Source organism: Siphateles boraxobius, unplaced genomic scaffold (assembly GCF_051911475.1).
Source record: "Siphateles boraxobius isolate OS27281-9 unplaced genomic scaffold, OSU_SipBor_1 17, whole genome shotgun sequence".
NCBI classification, from domain to species: domain Eukaryota; kingdom Metazoa; phylum Chordata; class Actinopteri; order Cypriniformes; family Leuciscidae; genus Siphateles; species Siphateles boraxobius.
Genome location: NW_027508777.1, coordinates 9049658 through 9071869, shown reverse-complemented (window position 1 = coordinate 9071869; position 22212 = coordinate 9049658). Strand labels below are relative to the sequence as shown.

Here is a 22212-nt window from a genome sequence, read left to right as displayed (position 1 = left end):
CGGCAAACGCGAGATCCGAGCCATTAGATTCTGTATTGCAATGTACGAGCTTTAATCTACGCGCTGCCTCGACAACGCGAGATCAAGTCACAGAATCTTTATTGCAGAGTAGACCCGTAATCAACGCGCTGCCTCGGCAAACACGAGATCCGAGCCACTATAGATTCTGTATTGCAACGCAGACATTTAATCTACGCGCTGCCTCGACAACGCAAGATCCCAGTCACAGAATCTTTATTTCAGAGTAGACCCGTATCAACGCGCTGCCTCGGCAAACGCGAGATCCGAGCCAGAATGCAGAATGCAGACCTTTATTTAGGACAATTCTTATGGGACAAACAACACCAAATAGGACTGACAGTTTGACACAGAGCGCTTGCTGAAGAGCAAAAAGCTAACTCTGTTGTGTGCCAGCGTCGCTTTGTAGCTTCCGTGTATACCGTCACGTGTAACGTCATGACGAAACACCAATCAGGATTGGATTAGTTTCATTCATACTTCAGATGCGTTACGCTAAGGGCGTTCCCCAAAGTGTCATTCCCTCGAAAGGGAACTCTAATTTAGGGGTTTCGCTCCCATATTTAAAGGGCTAGTTCACCCAAAAATGAAAATTCTGTCAGTAATTACTCAACCTCATGTTATTCCAAACCCGTTAGACTTTCGTTCATCTTCGGAACACAATTTAAGATATTTTTTGATGAAATCTGAGAGCTGGCTCACTCCATCATAGGCGTCTATGTAATTTCATTCTGCTGGCCCAGAAAAGTTAGTAAAAACATTGTTAAAATAGTCCAAGTGACTGCAGTGGCTCAACCTTAGTTTATCAAGCGACGAAAATACTTTTTGTGCGCAAATCCCCCCAAAAATAACAACTTTATTCAACGATTCAAGACGAAAGTCTTACGGGGTTGGAACAACATGAGGGTGAGTAATTAACGACAGAATTTTATTTTTTGGGTGAACTAACCCTTTGAATGTGGTTGTCACTCCTAACATTTGTGTATGTGGCCATAGTGCACCTTGAAATTTGCATAAGTTATCTCATATGTAATTTCCATACTGTGTTTAGACACTAAGTATTATTTCGAAGTATTGATAAGATAATGTACTATCATGAAATTTCAATATTATATTGTTTTATTGAAGTGCAGTTTAGATAAAAACATTTAAATTAAGTGAGGTCTTTTATCGTCTATTAGCTTACAATGATAAATCTCTCTGTTTAACTCAATAAATCCTTAAAAACAAGCCTCACACAAGCCTCAGTAGAACATTGTTAGCTGGGTTAGTTGAAACTCTAACTTTCGGTCTAATCATTTTTAATTCACTAATTTAAAATTAATACGACAATTCACCAAGACGTCACAACACTAATAGACGTTCCCTTTCGAGGGAACTCGGACTGCGTCGATTTACACTTTGGGGGGAACGCCCCTCAGCGTAGCGCCTCTGAAGTATGAATGAAACTAAGCCAATCTCTGATTGGTGTTGCGTCATGACGTAATGTGTGACGGCATACAAGCGGAAGCTATAAAGGACGCCGGCACACATGAGATGTCAGCTTTTTGTTCTTCAGCAAAGCGCTCTCTGTTTGGGCCCTCCAGTGGTGGTTGAAAACCAAGGGGTTCTCCCCGAGTGGGGACCCGTTCCGCATGATCAGGGTTACGCGCAGATGCCTTCGTTCCCTATCTATGTGGAAAAAGCTTGGTTTCTGGTGTTGGGAGCATCATGTTGCCGGAAAACCGTTTCGACAGACGCCTCCCTCACGGGCTGGGGCGCGGTCATGGACGGCCGCTTTACGACAGGCCTATGGCAGGACCATCATTCCTCCTGGCACATAAACTGCCTGGAGATGTTGGCGGTGCTCCGAGCTCTGAGGAGCTTCCTGCTGGACCTCAAAGGTCATCATGTCCTTGTGAGGTCAGACAATTTGTCGGTTGTGGCCTATATAAACCATCAGGGGGGTCTGAGGTCTCGCCCTCTATGCAGACTGGTGCATCAGATCCTCCTGTGGTCCCAGGGGAAGCTGTTATCTTTAAGAGCAACATACATCCCAGAGCGTCAAAATCAGGGAGCAGACATCCTGTCGAGACAGGGGCTGAGGCCAGGGGAATGGAGACTCCACCCCGAGGTGGTGGAGTCAATATCTCAGAGGTTCGGCCCAGTGGAAGTGGACCTATTCGCGTCTCGAGAGACGACCCACTGTCCACTGTGGTTTTCCCTCACTCATCCAGCCCCGCTGGGGTTGGATGCCATGGTGCAGACGTGGCCGAGGCTGTGTCTGTATGCATTTTCCCCGAACGCTCTGCTCCCGGGAGTTCTAGAGAGGGTCCGTCGTGACGGGATCAGTCTACTGCTGGTAGCCCCATTGTGGCCGGCCCGAGTATGGTCCTCTTCATGGCGGAAGTCGGACCAGTTGCTGGTGTGTTTCGGGTCGCCCAAGAAGGGTCTTCCCGCCTCCAAACAGGCCCTCAGCAACTGGATTGTTCATGCTATTTCTTTGGCCTACCAGGTGCGCAGTTTGCTTTCACCTTTGGCCGTGAGGGCTCATTCAACCAGAGGCATGGCGTCCTCTAGAGCCCTTCTCGCGGGGGCCCGAATCCAGGATGTCTGCGATGCAGCTGGATGGGCCACCCCTCATACCTTTATTAGGTTCTATAGCCTGGACATTCCGTCAACACCTGGCACTCTCGTGCTCTCGTCCTATGTGTGCCTGTGAGCAGCTTCACACTAGGACAGGCAGGGCGCGTTGTGGCATAGTGGGTACTCGTTCCCCCAAAGTGTCAATCGACGCAGTCCGAGTTCCCTCGAAAGGGAACGTCCTCGGGTTACGACTGTAACCCTTGTTCCCTGAGAAAGGGAACGAGGACTGCGTCCCTTCGCCACGCCTTCCCCTGCCTGGGAGTGCTTGCTTCATCACAGAAGCTGACATCTCATGTGTGCCGGCGTCCTTTATAGCTTCCGCTTGTATGCCGTCACACATTACGTCATGACGCAACACCAATCAGAGATTGGCTTAGTTTCATTCATACTTCAGAGGTGCTACGCTGAGGGGCGTCCCCCCAAAGTGTCAATCGACGCAGTCCTCGTTCCCTTTCTCAGGGAACAAGGGTTACAGTCGTAACCTGAGGACGTTCTTCCGGGTGGCAAAAGCCGAAGCGTTCCTATGGCAACACTAGTAAATTGCATGGAAGGGAGACACACCGTCGGCAGTAGTCTAATCTACATTTCAACAGTTGATTTAAAAAACAGACGTGGTGGAAATTCAGACATAATTAACATGATCATTAGAGCTTAGATTCTTTGATCTAGAAACATGCACTCCGAACGCAAAAGAGTGCGACGCGGGACTAGATTTGATCGCCGAGTGCGAGCGCGGGCGGAATGCACTCACTCTGTGTGTGCGGGTTGCGGGAGAGTAAAACGATTTGCGGAACTCCCGCAAACTAGAAATATCTATGAATAAAACATATAAAAACTAATACATTTTTATTCATCTGTTGCAGAAAAGCAACAAGAACAACTAAAACAAAATAGAAATGATTTACAGGCCTGAGTTTCTTTTTATAACATGTTTGCAGCGTTGAGCGATGTAGCCAATCACAGACATATGTGTTGATTTCTTGAACGCAATGGCCAATCAGAAGCATCTAAGATAGTCTCCCCTCACTGCTCAAAACTGACTTTTTGTTCAGAGCTGAATTCTGTATGCTGGCAAATCCTCTAATTATAACAAACAAAGTGTATATATTATGAAAGATTCATTGTGCAGTCAGCTTCATTGATAATAACAGAGATGTGTGAGATCGCGATGAACTGATGTCAGCTTTTTAGGAATTATTAAGAGAGCTCACACTTTGAGCGCATTCAGTCATGCCAAACCATGCACGCAGTATCTGCTTGCTTGATGTTATAACAGTGGTTTGTGTGTTATTATTTAATAACAAATAATTAATCAGGAGCATTTTATGCTGATGTGTATGATGCCGACACGTAGGCTAACTTGAAAGCATTTGGAGGTAGGCTACAGAAAAAAAGTCTATTTGCGGGCGGGAGCAGGACAAAACATAAATGTTGCGTGCGGGAAAAAGTAACATAGAAAGTAGTTGAGAACGTCAGTTATAACGACCCACGTATTAAAAATGGTTGGGTTTAAATCGGGATCATAATTACAGTTAATGTGTCGGGCCGGGAAGCGCAAAGAAGACAACATGCACTACTTTTGACGACGTCCACTCGCTTTAACCTCATCACCCACAGGTTCCGCTGGATAGATTTACTTTTTTCTGAAGGAAATCGATAAACCCTACACCTTTTGCTGTATATCTGGCGGCGCAACCCCAAACACAACACGTTTTCGCCATCGTTTCAACTTTGATCAACAACAATGATTTTATAATGTAACCGTTTACAGTAGCCAGCTGGATCTCTTCAGTTGGTCAGTAGAAGCCGCTCGCGTTCTGCCACCCGGAAGTATCTTGGTGCCTATTGTTTACAAACATTCTGAATTGCCGTATAGTTTGTTTTCACATGACGTCACTTCACTGCGTTGCCATGGCGATACATATAGATGGAGGGCAGGAAGTGATTTTTTTATATTTAGGAATCCCTATAACAAACTCAAAATGCCTATGTTTTGCGTCGTTTATGGTTCCTCAAAGCGATCAAACCACGAGGAGTTTTTGTTGTGTGCCAAAATTTGTTGTTCATAAGGGGGAAAATACAAGAAATTGACAGAAAAACATCGGAAAAATTGCCTTGCAAACCTACGTCTGCGGTCGGGAGGAGCCGAATGGGAAAATGCCCGTGTGTGTCAGTGATCACTTCATCAAAGCTGAGTTAATACAGCTTATGTGTCTGTTTGTGCAACATACCAGTCTTTGAACTTTGTAAAGTCAAAGTATGTCTGTGAGACGAGGTAGTTGCTGATATCTACCGCCTCAATGGCAGGCAAATCTTTCAATTCAGTTGAAAATCGGTCCTCTTCATAACGTAAGGATCACGTCCAACATATGTTTCGATTTTTGGTTTATATATTTCTCTTGTAATAGCGTCTAAAGTAGTACAGTATGGACTTTCCTCCATCTCGTCCATTTCGCGTTCTTCACTTCCTGCCCTCCATCTGAATTTCACGCGTCAACACAGTCATGTGACTGCAAACAACCTATTCCACCAATTTTGTCTCTTATCAGACACATTTAAATCAAAACAATTCTGACTGCATTAATACAGCTTTAAAAAAAAAAGCACAAGGCAATGTCTCAAGTTGTTCTGGAGAAAATTGAGAAAATCTATCTTCACGACTTTGTGACTGTAAAAAAAAAAATATATATATATATATATATATATATATACATATATATAATTTTCTAATGCTGACATTTAGCCTTCTAACATTATATTTAGTCCAAAGCACCCTGACTTTCCGAAAGCTTTTTTAGGTTAACAAACATTGCAAGAGGTCATAAAACCCCTTAGCTAAAGTGCTTATCTGTGCAAACTGTGTCAGTGCTACTGCTAACACTGAGGTGGGGTGGAAGGACTATGAAGGGAACAAGTGAGTAAGTAAAATAGCAAGTAAAAGAGAGAGGAGGGGGGAGAGGTGGGGGGGGAGGGGTTCCACCATTTAATGGAGTCAGGGCTCCTCACCAAGGGATCGTATGACAAATCTCTACAGACACATGCTGGTGGCTATCAAACCAGTGCCTTGAGGACAACTGCACTATTGCACTATTATTTAAGAAGCTCTAAAATGCTGTTTAAGCATATGGCGTGCCTCATCCATCCAAACCATTAACAGTATTGACAAATGATGATCAATTTAAGAAAAAAAAAAATCTAAATTGAACTAAATTCACTTTCTGCAGTGTTCTAAGTGCATATTAGACAGCTCTCCACATCCAACAGCAAAACCGAACAATGCTTGAGTGTTTCAGTCTGTGAGGAAATTTCTGTAAGTTTATGAAATATCAGCATAATCAGACGATACGTTGCCTAGTATAGCAAGAGAAGCCCAGTGTGAAAACCCTATTTCAGAATTGGTTGGTTATTTCTGTCCAGGCACTTTAACAGTCAAGACATGCTCATGCAAGCAAGTACCTTACAAACCAGCCAAATTATCAAGTTACAAATATACTTTTAATTAATATTTAATATTGTTATAATTATATTCACCCTATTAGAGGTATGCAAGGTTCAGTATATAATGCATTAAATTACAAATTATTTAAAATTTCTTTCATTACATAACATTAGATAACAGTTGAATAATAACCATCATTGGAGAGGGGAAGAAAAAGAAAAACACAAACAGATATAGACAAAGACAGCCACTGAAGGACAGATTTGGAGAAGATTTGTCTTACGTTCCTTTCTTGCTTGGTGTCTGCTGAGTCTGGTCGGTTTCCTTCAAGGAGCCAGTGCCCCACCACTCTGCCTGCTCAGCACCCACTTAACATACAAGGAGGTTGAACACCTCTCCCTCCTCCTCCTCATCCTCTCCTGTCTCCTCCTCTTCTTCAGCCTTTTTCCCTTTAGTTTACAAGGAATCAAAAAGTTCCTGCTTCAAGATCTCTGGGTTATATGAGAACCTAAAGTAGAAGAGGATTTTCCACTTGAGTTTGTTGTCGTGTTCAGATATGGGGAGGCAGGTACTTTGAGAAGGGTCCATATCAGTCTCTTCAGTGTGAGAATGGGGAGTTCAGTTGCTCTCTCACATCAAAATATGCTGATAGAACCATCATTTAAGTGACCAGAGAGATGCTTGGTAGGGCTCTTGATGCTTGATAACACTTTCTGTTTCTCCACAATGGATCCATGAACACAAATAGCTTCCGTTGTAGTATAGACATCACTCACATGGACATCCATAAAAACATTGAATATACAGTATAATATAAATTGCCTTGCTATTGCAAGCAAATATTCATTGCTTGATTTCCCCATATTACAAGTCAAGTCACCTTTATATAGCGCTTTTTACATTACAGATTGTTTCAAAGCAGCTTTACAGTGATAACAGAAAAAATAATGCAACAGAGTTTGTTTTGGCTGTACAGCAAATCTAGAAGAAAATAGTGTCTTAGTCCAGCTTAAGTAAGTTCAGTGATGGTTCTGTTGTATTAAAAGTTATTAATTTAGTTAATATATCTATAGACCTTATGTACCCTTTACAGCGCGGCGCTCTTTGTCTTTTGCCTTCTGTTTTTTTCACTGCGATCTTACATATTTATGAATGAACAACTCGTTTCAAAATATTTCCCAGTCTACTGACATTTGTTAAGACATCTGCTTTAAACATTACAATGCTCATGATAACTTTTGTTACCTTTACAATAAGTAAATCCACTTCACCAGTTAATTACTCCTCGACAGCGATGCCATTGAAATACACAGAGCGACCGAGAGAAACGGAAGTTCAAAGACAATATTCTAAAGATGGCTGCGTGCTTGTTTCTCAGGTGCATAAGGTCTATACAGCCGCTCTGGAGAAAACAGTGATGTCATCGTCCAGCTCAGCTCCCTTTCAGTCGATAACAATAGACGTAGTCTTTGTCGACTGAATGGGATCACACCAGGGAGCCAGTCATCTTCGAGTACTATTGAACGAGCCAATGAAATTGGCGTGCGTGATTTGCATCACACACTCTGCTCCCGCGGCACGGGTATAAATACGGAAGTGGATACACGCACTAGTTGCCTTTCACTTCGGAGCCGATCGTTTGATGTCTCTGAAGATTGCTGTTGTTTACAACGAGCGAGTGTGTCAGTGTTCTTCTGGAAGACTCTCCCAGTGCTGGTGGTTTCTACAGCATGAGTGCAGCGTCTATCACAAGCTTTGAGCTCTCAACTGCTGTTTTAACAGCAACAAATTCTAAAGGTTTGTGTGTGTTGACGGCTGGTAAGATGGCGGAAAAGTGAGTGCTTCACTGTTTCAGTTCACAATGTTGCCGCGGCCATTCCCCTGTGTGCTCCAGCACTGGTGATGGGTCCTATTTCCTGAAAGAGCAACACGGGTGCGTTTGCTTCTTTTTCAAGATGTCATTCCACCTGTGCGTTTCTGGATGCGGTCGTTCCCTTTTCCTCTCTGACGGTCACAATTGTTGCATCACGTGTTTGGGCTATATATTTGTGTATATAAATATGTGTGTATATATATATATATATATATTTATATGTTCAGCACGCTGAGGCAGCTTTTGTGGATGGCTCATATTCTCATTGCGGGAATATGACTGTCGCAGTGTTGAGATCGAGGATAAGATGTCGATAGCAGCATCGGAGGGTGAGCTGGCCTCTGGAGATGACGACTCGAGATTATCTCCCTCTGGGAGTGTAACATTGCCCAAGCCAGATCCAGAAATGTCAGCTATGCTGAAACGGGCCACTGAGGTTGCTGGGCTCGAGTGGAACTCCACCGTGTCCCGTTTAGTCTCAGTTGGAGGATTGGTATCTCGGGGCGGGCCGCGCTGGTTCTCAGCTCGCCGCCCCAGTGCTTTTCTGTCCCGAAGTGCATGGAGAGCTTATCAGGTTGTGGACGGCACCTTTCTCTGCCAGAAACTGTCTCACTACCCTTGATGGAGGAGCGGTGAAGGGTTGCGAGGCTGTCCCTCCAGTGGAGCGGTCTGTCATGACACAGGTGCACCTGTGTCTGGCGGCCGCTGCCTTTTGGAGGGATCCTCGTCCACCCCTAAGGCCTGTGAGTTTTCGTCCGTTCCGACGGGCAGAGTTTACAAAGCCTATAGGCAAGCCACTTCCTCTCGCGTGCCATGGCGCTGCTACAGGTCTGTCAGGCCAGAGCACCCTTGGACATGCACGAGGGTAGCCCAGACTGTGCGCTCATAGGTGAGCACCGCACTGCCCCGACCTCGCCCTCCGGGGCACGAGTGTTGTGACGTGCACGATCGGTCTGGCGATGCAGAAGGAATAAGCACAATCTACTGCAACACAGCCATAATATAGGGAAGTTTATAGGAATATAGGAAGTTTTATCTGATCTCTTTTTGAGATCTGAGACTCTTTTTGTTGTTGAATAGAACTTACTATTTTCTAAGTATACATGCAGTATCTCTCACACATTCTTTTTGAGACACATTACTGTAAGACAACAGAAAAACTAAAATATCTGTTAAGTTAGGAGTATAATAGGATCTAATAAAATTAATAAACTAATTACAATTATTGTTTTTTTCATTTTGCAACATATTTCACCAGTATTCCAAAAGAGCTCAACAAACCATCCATAGCAGTGGAATACACAGACTTTCTGTTGTCTAAACTGCATAACCCTAAAATGTTTGTGACTTAAGGAGTCAAAATCCAGGTCCAGGCATGCACACATGTATTTAGTGATTTCCAATATCATACAAATTCACCAAGTCACAGTGAGACTAATGGAGTGCATTCATTCCTCTCCCTCAATAGGGAATCTGCAGTACTGTCTGTAAAGCCATCAGCTCTCCTGCTCTCTCTAGAAGGAATGGTATTCACTGTTTGTGTCTAAATGTTAAACTAGCATTTGTGTCCTGGAAGCCAAACACAACAGTGTGGTGGATGTTTTCCATATTGTGTGCTCTGTAGTCCATATTTTCTCCTCCTGCATGCTCCTTGCACAGTCGTATTGCCATTTATGTCCCATTCCGCAAACACAAGCATGAACAGAGATAAAAAAATATATTTGTTTGGGGATATGATTAATTATATAGTAATTATCACCTAGTTGTTTGCACCATGTGACTAAATTTTACTGACCTATGTACGGTATATTATTATATGCATAAAATGCATTTGCTCATTGTCTTTCATATTGCAATACTGAGATGACCGTCATGCGGTCCGCAGTTGGGGTCATAAAAAAAGTTGCCTGCACCTTGTATTACCTGTCCGACGAGGGTAGACTACATAAAACAGCCACCGCTTTCAGTCTCGATCAACCGTGTCAATAATAGTAAGGGAAGTTTGTGAGGCAATAGCTGTCCACTTAGGTCCCATGTACATACCACTGCCCACATCCGAAGATTCTGTGCAGCAACTAGTGCAGAAATTTGAAGAAGTGCAAGGCCTCCCTCAATACATAGGTGCTTCGGATGGCACACATGTGGAAATAAAGCAGCCATCTGTGAATTCCACAGATCATGTCAATAGAAAAGGGAGGTTCAGTTTGAACATCCAAGCTACCTGTGACTATAAGTATTTTTTCATTGATGTGATAGTTAAATGGCCTGGGAGTGTTCACGTCGCCCGCATTTTTGCAAATTCCACACTCAATGGCCATCTGAGAGATGGAAAAATCCCACCATGTCCCAAACAAATAGTTGAGGATGAAGAGGCCATACCAGTGTACTTACTTGGAGATCCTGCATACCCTATGCTCCCATACCTAATGAAAGAGCATGCGAATGGGGGGAACCAATGCTCAGGAGCAGTACTTCGGTCTGTCTTTGTGCCGTGCACGGATGGTTATCGAGTGCACGTTTGGGAGGCTGAAAGGCCGGTTTGGAGCTCTGAGAAGAGCAATGGAAATTAACCTTAATGACCTTCCCTTTGTCATATATGCTTTCTTCGTCCTGCATAATTACTGCAAGGTTGCTATGGACACTGTGGATGACACCAGGGTTACCGAGGCTATTCAATATGACCGGGACAATGAACCTGATAATCCACAAACTGTCAGAGAGGGAATGTCAGCTAAAGGGAAGAGGGCCAGGAGAGTCCTGACACAGTTTCTTGACCCATAAAGGGACCTCAAGTGTGTGTGTGTTAAATAAGTTTAACAAACATGTTGAAGTAACCTAGTCTGTTTAAATTTATACATTTTAGTACAGGCTAATGTTTAAGGATTCTTGTTTATATTTTTGTTCTTTGTATGATACTCAACAGTTTTGTGGGCCAGGTTTACAGTAACAAATGGTCAGTGGTTTCATAGTTGCCCCAGCATTATTCACTGTGAGTCTTATACAGCTACAGACACAAGTCTGAATGCTTTTCAACCAGTTTCAACACAATAATTGTTTGTCATTGGGGCATTAAAAAGAACAAACACTGTACAAATCTGTACTGCTTGATGCTTATAACTTGGAAGTATTACAAACCAATAAATGAAACAGCATTCAAGTAACATTTCCAAGAGGCTTCAAGGTGTTACAATACAATTAACAAATTGTACATCTGTTCAAAAAATAGGGCATACAAACAGTGTTCAAATTAACATCAAAGAGCTTGGAATTCAACTGATCTCAATGGTATGAAAAAACATTGCCAAGGTAAATATAACACTAAACAAACAAAAAGTGCAATTTTTGTAAACTCTTATTGCAGCTGCTAAGACATCAGACAAGCCTTTATACTTGCCTTTAAAAGTGCAATTTGTGTAAACTAATTGCAACTGCTGAAACATTAGACAAGCTTTTATTCTTGCCTTTTTACATTCAAAAAGTAGCCGTAACCTGCAGAAACAACCGAAAGGACAGAGTCAAATTTTGACTATTCTTTCTTGAAATGTGCTTGGGTGTACAATAACTGCCTGCCCTATGCCCTCAACATATGTGAAGGACAAATCTGCAGTGTTAATGGTAAGTGGCATTACATTGTGTGTGTGTGTGTGTGTGTGTGTGTGTGTGTGTGTGTGTGTGTGTGTGTGTGTGTGTGTGTGTGTGTGTGTGTGTGTGTGTGTGTGTGTGTGTGTGTGTGTGTGTGTGTGTATTCTATTGCCAGAGGAGTTTTGTGAGAATACCTGATGTATTGGATTTGGCAGATATGAGTGTTTTGATGGCATATGGCCTTGCTGGGGCCCGTTCTTCGTACGTTGCTTAAAACATCCGAGATCAAACGAGACATCCAAGATAATATCATCATGCTCATCACGATCCGGCTAATTAGGTTCTTCGAACACTCCTGCCGGTTATGATTAGTATAGCTGGATTGAGTTATCTGAGATAATCGCGCGTTCATGCGCTAGGTTAAAAGGGGATATGTATCGATAGTAGAAACATTGATCAGCAACGCTGCTATTGGCTGCTCACCGTGGCCAAAGAGCGCGCTTGGTTTTTTTCTCCACAGAAGAGCAAGAGTTATTGCTTGAAGGATATGCAGAATTTGATAACTTAATTAAAACACCAGGGAACACCTCAAAGCCAAGAGAGAGGGCTGGCAAAACGTAGCAGACAAATTAAGTTTGTAGTTAGATGTTTTTATCACTTATTAAAGTATATATTTTGATATTTTAATAATTTCTAAATAATTAATAACTTTGTTCATTGTAATGTCAGAGTCACCACCCACTACTAGAACATGGGAACAAGTAAAAGTGAAGTACTAATATTCTACATAATAGTAATTTGTACTAACCAATCTCTTTTAAAAAGGCACTGTTAATAAATGTTTGCCTGTTTATAAAAGCAACCAAGAAAAAGGCTGAGAAAAGAAAAAGAAAAAGAAAAGAAAAAGAAAAAGAAAAGAAAAGAAAAGAAAAACAAACAGGTGGTGGTCTTGCACCCCCACATTATACCCAGGCAGAAGAGCTGACCCTTGGGTTGAGTGTGAACCTTGTCGAGGGCATCCCTGGGTTCAGCTCTTCCTCAGACCCACAGCCAGAGGCCTATGGCGGGCCGGAAGGTCCAAAAATAGGACGAATGACTTGTCGTAGGAAGTCACTATACTATAGCCACTAGCTACTAACTTTCCCACTGATAGGCCAGCGGTGGATCTGTATATGTACTCTCCTCACATAGCGGGCGACCCATTCTCCTCAGCGAGCGACTCACTTTCCTCAGCGAGCGACTCACTCTCCTCACTCAGCGAGCGACTCACTCTCCTCACTCAGCGAGCGACTCACTCTCCTCACACAGCGACGGACTCACTCTCCTCACACAGCGAGCGACTCACTTTCCTCGGCGAGTGACTCACTCTTCTCACTCAGCGAGCGACTCACTCTCCTCACACAGCGAGCGACTCACTTTCCTCAGCGAGCGACTCACTCTCCTCACTCAGCTAGCGACTCACTCTCCTCACACAGCGAGCGACTCGCTCTCCTCACACAGCGAGCGACTCACTCTCCTCACACAGCGAGCGACTCACTCTCCTCACACAGCGGGCGACCCATTCTCCTCAGGGAGCGACTTACTTTCCTCAGCTGGCGACTCACTCATGTAGGCTGCGTTGACCTAATATTATAATAAAATCTTTACCAATATAAAATACTGTGGTGGTGCAATAACTAACAGTAAAGTGGGAAGTCATTTATTCTGAACCAATAATCTTAAATTGACTCTCATTGGATTTTTTTTTTTTTACATTTATAAAGGCAATTTCCCCCTAACTGTCATCTTTCATGTCAAATTCTATACATTTTAAGTCACTATATATTAGCCTGGTTAAAACCAGACCCTTCCAGGGACAGAGTGGGGACACTTTTCAGCCCGGGAGTTTCAGGCCTAAGACCGGCCCACTTTTTCCATGATGGTGGAAATTGCATGAATAAAAGCAACAGTTCAGCTCTTACTATTGTGTAGTTTTTATTAATACCATGGTTCAACAAATAATATAAAGGTTAAATAATAATTACTAAATTAAGCTGAGAAGTTAACAAAAAATATTCCACTATTCCACAAGAATTGATAAATTAACAAAAGCATACTGCTCTTTCTCACATTAAATAGCTTTAATTCATATTGTTTACTCTGGTATCCTCTAAATGTCAGAGAAAAGAACAGAATCAGAGATTTTTTTAAAAGAAAATTGTACTTTGCAAATTATACTGTAAAAACACATAATTATAGTTGATTTTATAGTGCATCTTAACTGAAATGGCATGAAAATTTCATTTCATGATTATAGTGACCAAAATGATCACGGTTATCACAGAATCCTGTTCAAAAAGTAGGCCTACTAACAATAAAATCAATTCACCAAGTTTTATGTAGAAAATCAGCAAATAACAAATATAATTAGCATTAATATGCACTTTTTGTTTACATAAACATTAAAATAACAGCATTAAAATGATGGCCAGATTTTAAAGGAGTGTCTTGCGACATGTTATCTACTAACATGTAGCCTACAAGTTCAAATAAGTTTCGACAACAAAGATTTATAAAAAGAAACCTCGCATATTTCAGCCTTCAAATCATTTTTAGAAAAAGAATGAGTCAAAAAAGATAAATTACTGACGTTTACAATACACATTAGCTAATCTTTTATTATTAATAGTAAAATTCGGTCCGATTTCGTGGCGTCTGTCGTTGCTATGCAACCATGCACTGCGCTCACCACAATGACAAAGAAGTTTTAGTAGCTAATGGATTTTTTCATCTCGCTGAGCCTGGAAACATTTGAAATATGACGAACTGGAGCGCGCAAAAGATGCGATATGTGAACAGCCCCTTGGCGTGCTACCTCCAATCAGGCCACGAGCTACTGGTAGCCCGCGAGCGACGTGTTGGAGACCCCTGAACTAACGTGACAAAATGTAAAAAACAAAAAAATCCTCGACCGGCCCAAAAGTGAAGCGGCCCACCGGGAATTCTACCGATTTTCCCGATTACCCACCCCGGGCCTGGACCCTTCTCAGTCGTAACTGAGTTAGGGTCTGGGGCAGGTTCATTCACAGCTCATTTCCAAAGGGGCGTCACCAACGGACGTCGCTCAAATGCCTCTGTAAGCAATTGCATAGACCTTAAAACCAATCAGATCGATCCTAATCTTGTAAAGCCCGCCTCAACGTTTGTGATTGGTGCCTCGATTTGAAGAGATTGGAAACGAGTTTGAATGGGCTCTTCGCCAGACTAACTTGCAGAGCAAATCTCAATTTGCCGGAAGTTCGTCTGGGTTTTCCCAGGCTAACTATATATGGCTTTTACCAATCAAATTGACTAGTATCAACAAAAAATATTTTTACCCACTGCAGAGAAAACAGAATCTGCATTAGAGGTGGCATTTATAAAAAATATATATATATATATCCAAAACAAGCATAAAAAACATTGTTTAACCACTTTAAAATAAAACACCGTAAAGCTTCAGTGGATTTTATCAATTATCTTCCAAATAGAATATTCTGAAAAAGTGACTTTCCATTTTTGCTGATTCACATTGGTATCAAAATAGGTAAAACACATTTCATAGTTACATTACATACACCATTATGTTTTTGTATATATCACATTAAACACTAAACAACCAAGATAAATATATGTCTACCTCAAATGTAACATTGTAGCCCATCTGTACATCCGTATCAGGGGAAAAAACATTATCTCTTTCACTGTAGAGAAAGATGCATGTAGGCTACACAGGAAAGGTAACCATGAAGACACTGAATTTGACAAAACACAGCTGTCATAATAATCACAAATACACTTACATTGCTGTAAATTAGTTTTTATGAATGAATAGCTTGCTCTAACTGTTGCTCTCTTTGTCAACAACACACGCTTGCACCCCCTGCTGGTGAGAACGACTAACAGCAGATGGAGATTATGCTCGGTAATCTACTGCTTTTCTTGCAGTTCCTGGATGTCAACGTCTCGGTTACGTATGTAACCCTCGTTCCCTGAGTACAGGGAACGGAGACGTGTCATCGGGGGAGTTCCCTGACGAATTGGGATCACGCTAGGGAGACCAATTGCCTTCGAGTGAATTAAAACGAGCCAATGAAAATTGGCATGCAAGATTTGCATTCCGCGACCCGCCTACCAGCGCGGGTATAAAAGGCGGAAGTAAACATTGCGCAATGCTTTTCGCTGAGGAGCCGAACGGTGTCCAGTCCTCCGCGAAGGTACAGCAACATGGCGAAGGGACGACACGTCTCCGTTCCCTGTACTCAGGGAACGAGGGTTACATACGTAACCGAGACGTTCCCTTTCGTCCTGGGAACTCTGACGTGTCGGAGTTCCCTGACGAATTGGGATCCCTAATAAAGCGCCATGGTGCTGGCCCCTTCCAGCGCCCGGCAAAGCTTCCCTGCAGCAGTTTCTTGAAATAAGTTGCGGGAGCTAGCACGGGAAACACACTGCTGTTCCGCGAGACCCGCACAGTGGATATTGGATAACACTGGGAAAGCGTTCCCTCAAGAGAGGCGGGAACGCTGCGGAAGCCCCAGCCTGACGGAGGAAGGCCAGGAATACACATATGTACTAGCCCGAAGGAATAGTGAAACATATGGCAGTCCCTGAGATAGTCCCAATCCAAGGGAAGTGGGAGCGTACTCAACAGGGACGACGAACGAGTCCGTCAAGGGGAAGACACGGCTGAACTGCACGTGGCCTCATGGGTCATAAATAGTAGTGATCGACCGATATTGATTTTTTATAACCGATACCGATACAGATTATTTGCATGTGTATGTGCCCGATAACCGATATGCAGAACCGATATTTATTTACAGTTATACTTCTGTTTTTGGCACAATTATTACAACACAAATGAACTGAACAAACCATTTTATTTATAACAATCACTCCCTCCTTGCATACAAAAAAAAAAACCTTTATATTTATACACAAATAAATAGAGGGGTCTGAGTCCAAAAAATAAAGTGCACTGTTACTAAGTGTCTTTGTTTAAAAATAAAAGCTTTGATGAGGTAAAAAATAAAACACAAAAACTATTCTTACATATTTGGATATGTTTATTTGTTTTCATAAATGGTAAACTAATCAAATTACAATAAAAACATTTATATTATTACATTATATAATTTATATCTAAATTATACATATCATTTATAAGCATCAGCAGCAACAATGTTAACAATAGGCAAAATAAATGTTAAAAGTCTAATGTTTTCATATGGAAGAATGGCAAAAAATAATTGACAGGGGAGTCATATCACCTTTGCAGAAATGTAATTCATTTTAAACAGTTTTAGAAGGTTTATGTGCCGTTTAATAGGTTTAAACTAAGAGTGAGGAATAATTCACTGGGTAATATTAATTCACTGCATAATATTAACTGGAATAGCCTATAACATCAGGAAAGTAACAAACAAAACAGCATATACATCATTGCATTTTCCAACTAGTATGTTATTAATTATTATTAATATTTTTGTCGGTCTAGATCATGAAATGCTTTATGACAAAGTGCTGTTTATCGATGCATTTACATAACTATAACATTAGGCTATAGGTTACTCAACCGCGATCGCGCGTGCAGATAATAAATAATTAATTTCCACAAAGCGGTATATTTAGATGTGTATTAGAGAAATAATTGCTATGTAGTAAATGATAATATAATCTAGGGTGTTTAAACAAGATAATCTTGTCAAAAGTTTCATTCAGTGGCCGTGCTTGAGCATTCCTGATCATCAACCCAGTGAGTGCTCAGCAATATGAACGAACTTTTTTTTCAAGACTAATGGTGAGCAAATACAACAGATAGAGAATTAAATTCAGCGCTTTTATTTTCAACATGCACTCATTCATGTCTGTTTTATTTAATTAGTGTAAAGTTACGTCTTTATTGGGGAAGGACATGACGGATTACGCTACGTGGCTCAATGAGTTCGTCTCAATTTTTTAGAACCAAGCTGCATAAATAAACTATATCAGGCATTTATGTCTCAAATCTCATTTCTGCATGCATGTCTGTTATGTTAAATAAAGTTGAATAATTAAAGCAAAGCAAGTAGAACATATACTTTACGTGTGCACAGAGTTGTTATTGACCGATCTCCTCTGATGCGGGCTGCAATGGCGGAATACTCAAAACGGCCACAAGATGGCACAGTTTATCGGAAAATCCGATATTACAAAACCGATTCCCGATTATGGGAAAATACTTAAATATCGGGAAAAATATCGGTAAACCGATACATCGGTCGATCACTAATAAATAGAAACCACTGGAGCACCCAGTCTACAAGCAGCTCCTTACTAGAGGTAGCAGACCTGGTGCCGGGCGGTCCGCCACGCCTAGCACCGGAGGGGTGAAGGAGGAACTCACGAGGCTCACCAACGTAGGGCGCCATACGGAGCAAAGAACGCACGTATCCGCTGTTTGAGGCGGAGTGGCGCAGCAAGCCGACACAACCTATTCCCTCGACCCACTGGCCGTAGCCAGAACTCGGGAGGAAACAGGTTCCACACGAAGGCTATAGAACCTAGCGAACGTGTTAGGTGTCGCCCAGCCCGCAGCTCTACAGATGTCTGTCAGCGAGGCGCCTTGAGCCAAAGCCCAGGAAGCGGCAACACCTCTAGTGGAGTGAGCGCGCAACCTGGGAGGACAAGGCTCACCCAGAGACTCATATGCTCGGGTGATAGCATCCACTAACCAGTGGGCTAACCTCTGCTTGGAGACGGCCTTCCCCTTCTGCTAGCCTCCGTAACAGACAAAGAGCTGATCTGAGGTTCTGAAGCTTTGCGTTCTGTCAATATAAACCCGCAGGGCACGGACGGGACAGAGAAAAGCCAGGGCTGGGTCTGCCTCCTCCTCGGGCAGCGCTTGCAGGTTCACTACCTGGTCCACGAAGGGAGGGGTAGGAACCTTGGGCACATATCCGAGCCGGGGTCTCAACACAACGTGAGAAAGGCCCGGCCCAAACTCTAGGCACGATTCGTCGACCGAAAAAGCCTGCAGATCCCCGACCCTCTTGAAAGAGGCCAATGCCAACAGGAGCGCTGTCTTAATGGACAGGATATTATCTCTACCATCAGCAAAGGCTCAAAGGGAGGACTTTGAAGAGCTCTAAGTACCAGAGCAAGGTCCCAAGAGGGTACAGAGTGCGAAACACGAGGTGGATTTAACCTCCTGGCACCCTTAAGGAATCTGATGACCAGGTCGTGCTTCCCTAGGGACTTACCTTCCACTGCATCGTGATGCGCAGCTATTGCTGCGACATACACTTTGAGGGTGGAGGGGGACAGCCTCCGGTCCAACCCATCCTGCAGGAAGGAAAGCACGACAACGATCGGGCAAGTCCGGGGGTCCTCCTGACGGGAGGAACACCAATCGACGAACAGGTTCCACTTCAACGCATAGAGGCGCCACGTAGAGGGGGCTCTAGCGGAAGTGATGGTGTCTACCATCCTGTGGTAGACCACCTAGAACCTCCGCGTCCCGTCCAGGGACCAGACATGGAGTTTCCAGAGGTCTGGACGCGGGTGCCATAGAGTGCCCCGCCTCTGAGGAAGAAGGTCCTTCCTCAAAGGAATCGGCCAAGGAGGGGCTGTCGCGAGGAGCATGAGTTGGGTGAACCAAGTCCTGGTGGGCCAATATGGCGCCACAAGAAGGACCTGCTCCTCGTCCTCCCAGACCTTGCACAGTGTCTGTGCAAGAAGGCTCACTGGGGGAAACGCATACTTGCGCAGGTCGCGGGGCCAGCTGTGAGCCAGGGCGTCCGTGCCGAGGGTCCCCTCGGACAGGGAGTAAAACCACTGGCAATGGGTCGTGTCCGGAGAGGCAAACAGGTCTACCTGTGCGACTCCGAAGACACTCCAAATCAGCTGGACCGACTGGGGATGGAGTCGCCACTCTCCTGGCAGGGGAGGCAGCCGTGAAAGCTCGTCTGCCCCACGGTTGAGGTCCCCTGGAATGTGAATGGCACGAAGCGACCTCAGATGCTTCTGACTCCATAGGAGGAGGTGGGAGGCGAGTCGCGACAAACGACGGGAGCGTAGACCACCTTGATGGTTGATGTACGCAACGGTCGCAGTGCTGTCCGTACGGACCAGTACGTGCTTGTGTCTGAGAACCCCTCTGAGGCGACGCAAGGCTAAGCGTACTGCTTGCAACTCTAGGCAGTTGATATGCCAATGCAGTTGAGGCCCCGTCCACAGACCTGAAACTGCATGCCCGTTGTACGTGGCCCCCCACCCGGTGGCAGAGGCATCTGTGAAAACCACAGCATGCCTGGAAACCTGGACTAAGGGCACTCCGGCCCGTAGAAACACAGGATCCGACCACGGGGAGAAGGTTCGGCGGCAGTGCGGGGTCATTTTGACCCGTAACGGGCCGCTGTGCCACGCCCACCTCGGGACTCCATCGTGAAGCCAGCGCTGAAGCGGTCTCATATGTAACAGGCCGAGCGGCGTTACTGCGGCTGCAGCTGCCATATGCCCCAGGAGCCTCTGAAATTGTTTCAGTGGAACCGCTGTCCTGCCTCGAAAAGACCTGAGGCAGGTGAGCACTGACTGGACGCGTTCCTCTGTGAGGCACGCAGTCCGGGCGACCGAGTCCAGCTCCATACCGAGATAAGAGATCCTCTGCACGGGGCAGAGTTTGCTCTTGTCCCGGTTGACCTGAAGCCCCAACCGGCTGAGGTGCCGAAGCACCATGTCCCTGTGATCGCACAAAACATCTCGCGAGTGAGCTAGAATGAGCCAGTCGTCGAGGTAGTTGAGGATGCGAACGCCTTGTTCTCTCATGGGAACAATGGCCGCCTCCGCGACTTTCGTGAAGACGCGGGGTGACAGGGCCAGCCCGAAGGGTAGGACTTTGTACTGATACGCCCGACCCTCGAAAGCAAACCGAAGAAACGGTCTGTGTCGAGGAAGAATCGAGACGTGAAAGTATGCGTCCTTCAGGTCGATCGCTGCAAACCAATCCTGGGGACGGATGCATTCGAAAATGCGCTTCTGCGTAAGCATTTTGAACGGGAGTTTGTGCAGGGCCCGATTCAAAATACGCAGGTCCAGGATTGGCAGTAATCCACCGCCTTTCTTGGGTACAATGAAGTAAGGGCTGTAAAACCCAGACCTCATCTCGGCAGGAGGGACCGGCTCGATCGGGTCCTTCGCCAGCAGGACATCGATCTCTTTCCTCAAGACAGGGGCATCCAGTGACCGCACACGGGTGAAGTGGACGCCCCTGAACCTGGGAGGCCGGCGTGCAAACTAAATTGCATAGCCGAACCGGACGGTGCGGATGAGCCATCGGGACGGACCCGGAAGCGCTCTAGCCAGGCTTCCAGATAGCATCGCAATGAACCCACCCGAACCACCGGCGTACCCGCGGAGGGGCAGCGAGGTGGAAGACAGGGACCCGGCTCTGGTGGCGTTGTAGCGACCGAGAGCGGGGGTCTGGGTGCGCCTGACACCAACCTGCTTCCACCGAGGGGCAGACGGCAGAGAAGGCTCGTGGGCGTTCTGCTGCGGACTGCCCGGTGGCGAGGGGAGGGGGAGAGACGAGGAACGAGGCCCTGACTCCTCGTATGCTGGTCTCTGCGCCTCCGGGCCCAGCTGCAGACCGGAGCGACGCAGCCGAGGCGGCGTCACTGCTATCTGCAAGCTGGGGAGAGGGGAACGGGAGTGGTGCAGCTCGGGGGCGGCACGCACTGCCATTCTGACCCTCTCGGACGGAGGAAACTGGTCTTATTATACTGCCAGTCTCGACCGTGAGGGGAACGAGGGACGAGGCCCGGGGGCATCGAGTCCTGGTTTCCCTTCACCCAGCGAGAGACGAGAGTGACAAGGCCGTAGCCATCACTGCCATCTGAGCGCTGGGGCCCGTGAACGACTCAGAGGAAGTGGATTGCTCAAACTTTGGGTACCGCTGATACAGCGGCGGAACAGAAAGAAAAATTCTCCACCCGGCCCTCCCCCGGGGGAAGGAGTGGTGATGACACGCACTCCCAGAGAGCAGATCGTCACACACTCTGGGTCGCTCATCTCAGGGTTGCTTCCCTTCGCTGGGGAAAACAAACTCTGAGCGGGCTGGTTTTGAGGCGCTTCTGGACCACCAGTGTGGACATCGTCTAACCGAGGGCCAGCGCTGTGACTAATCACGGTCAGTCATTAAGCACAGCTCAACCCCGAGTTAGAACTACGCACGTGCAGTGGTAGTGAGAGAGGAAAAACTTCTGCAGATTTAGGCATGTTTGGCTTGCCATATTGGCACCAAAAAATGCTTGCATGCTGCCAAAATTCTTCACACACATCCAGGCACTTTAGAACAGCCCAGGAAAGTGTGGCTGTTAAGTCTGAATCTTCAGCATGAGAACACACCATTATAGTAGGAACTCAGCATCATTTCAGAGTATAACAGCCCTCTCTCCGATGTAGCGATCGACATCTGTCCTCCCTGGGGCCCCGAATGAAATGCTTGGTCCCTCATGAGAAGGACCAGATTCTCATCCGAAAGCTTCGACGGCACACGGCACGCTGAGCGGCTCAACCTTTACGAGAAAGGGGAGACGAACAACGTGCCGACGTGGTCATGCACTCCTGAGAGAACATGAACCACCCACGAACGCAGTCTCAACACACTGATTAGGCA

The 22212-nt window shown here is 45.1% G+C and overlaps 1 protein-coding gene across 2 annotated transcripts in view; it reads right to left on the bottom strand.

The window, feature by feature from the left end:
• synpo2b (synaptopodin 2b) overlaps window positions 1-6444 on the bottom strand; it is a 35748-nt gene extending 29304 nt beyond the window's left edge. For both annotated transcript variants that reach the window (XM_077232422.1, XM_077232421.1), the window contains exon 1: window positions 6366-6444. The gene's annotated coding sequence lies outside the window, so the exon portion shown is untranslated. The remainder of the gene's footprint in view (window positions 1-6365) is intronic.
• Between the last annotated feature and the right edge of the window lie 15768 nt (window positions 6445-22212).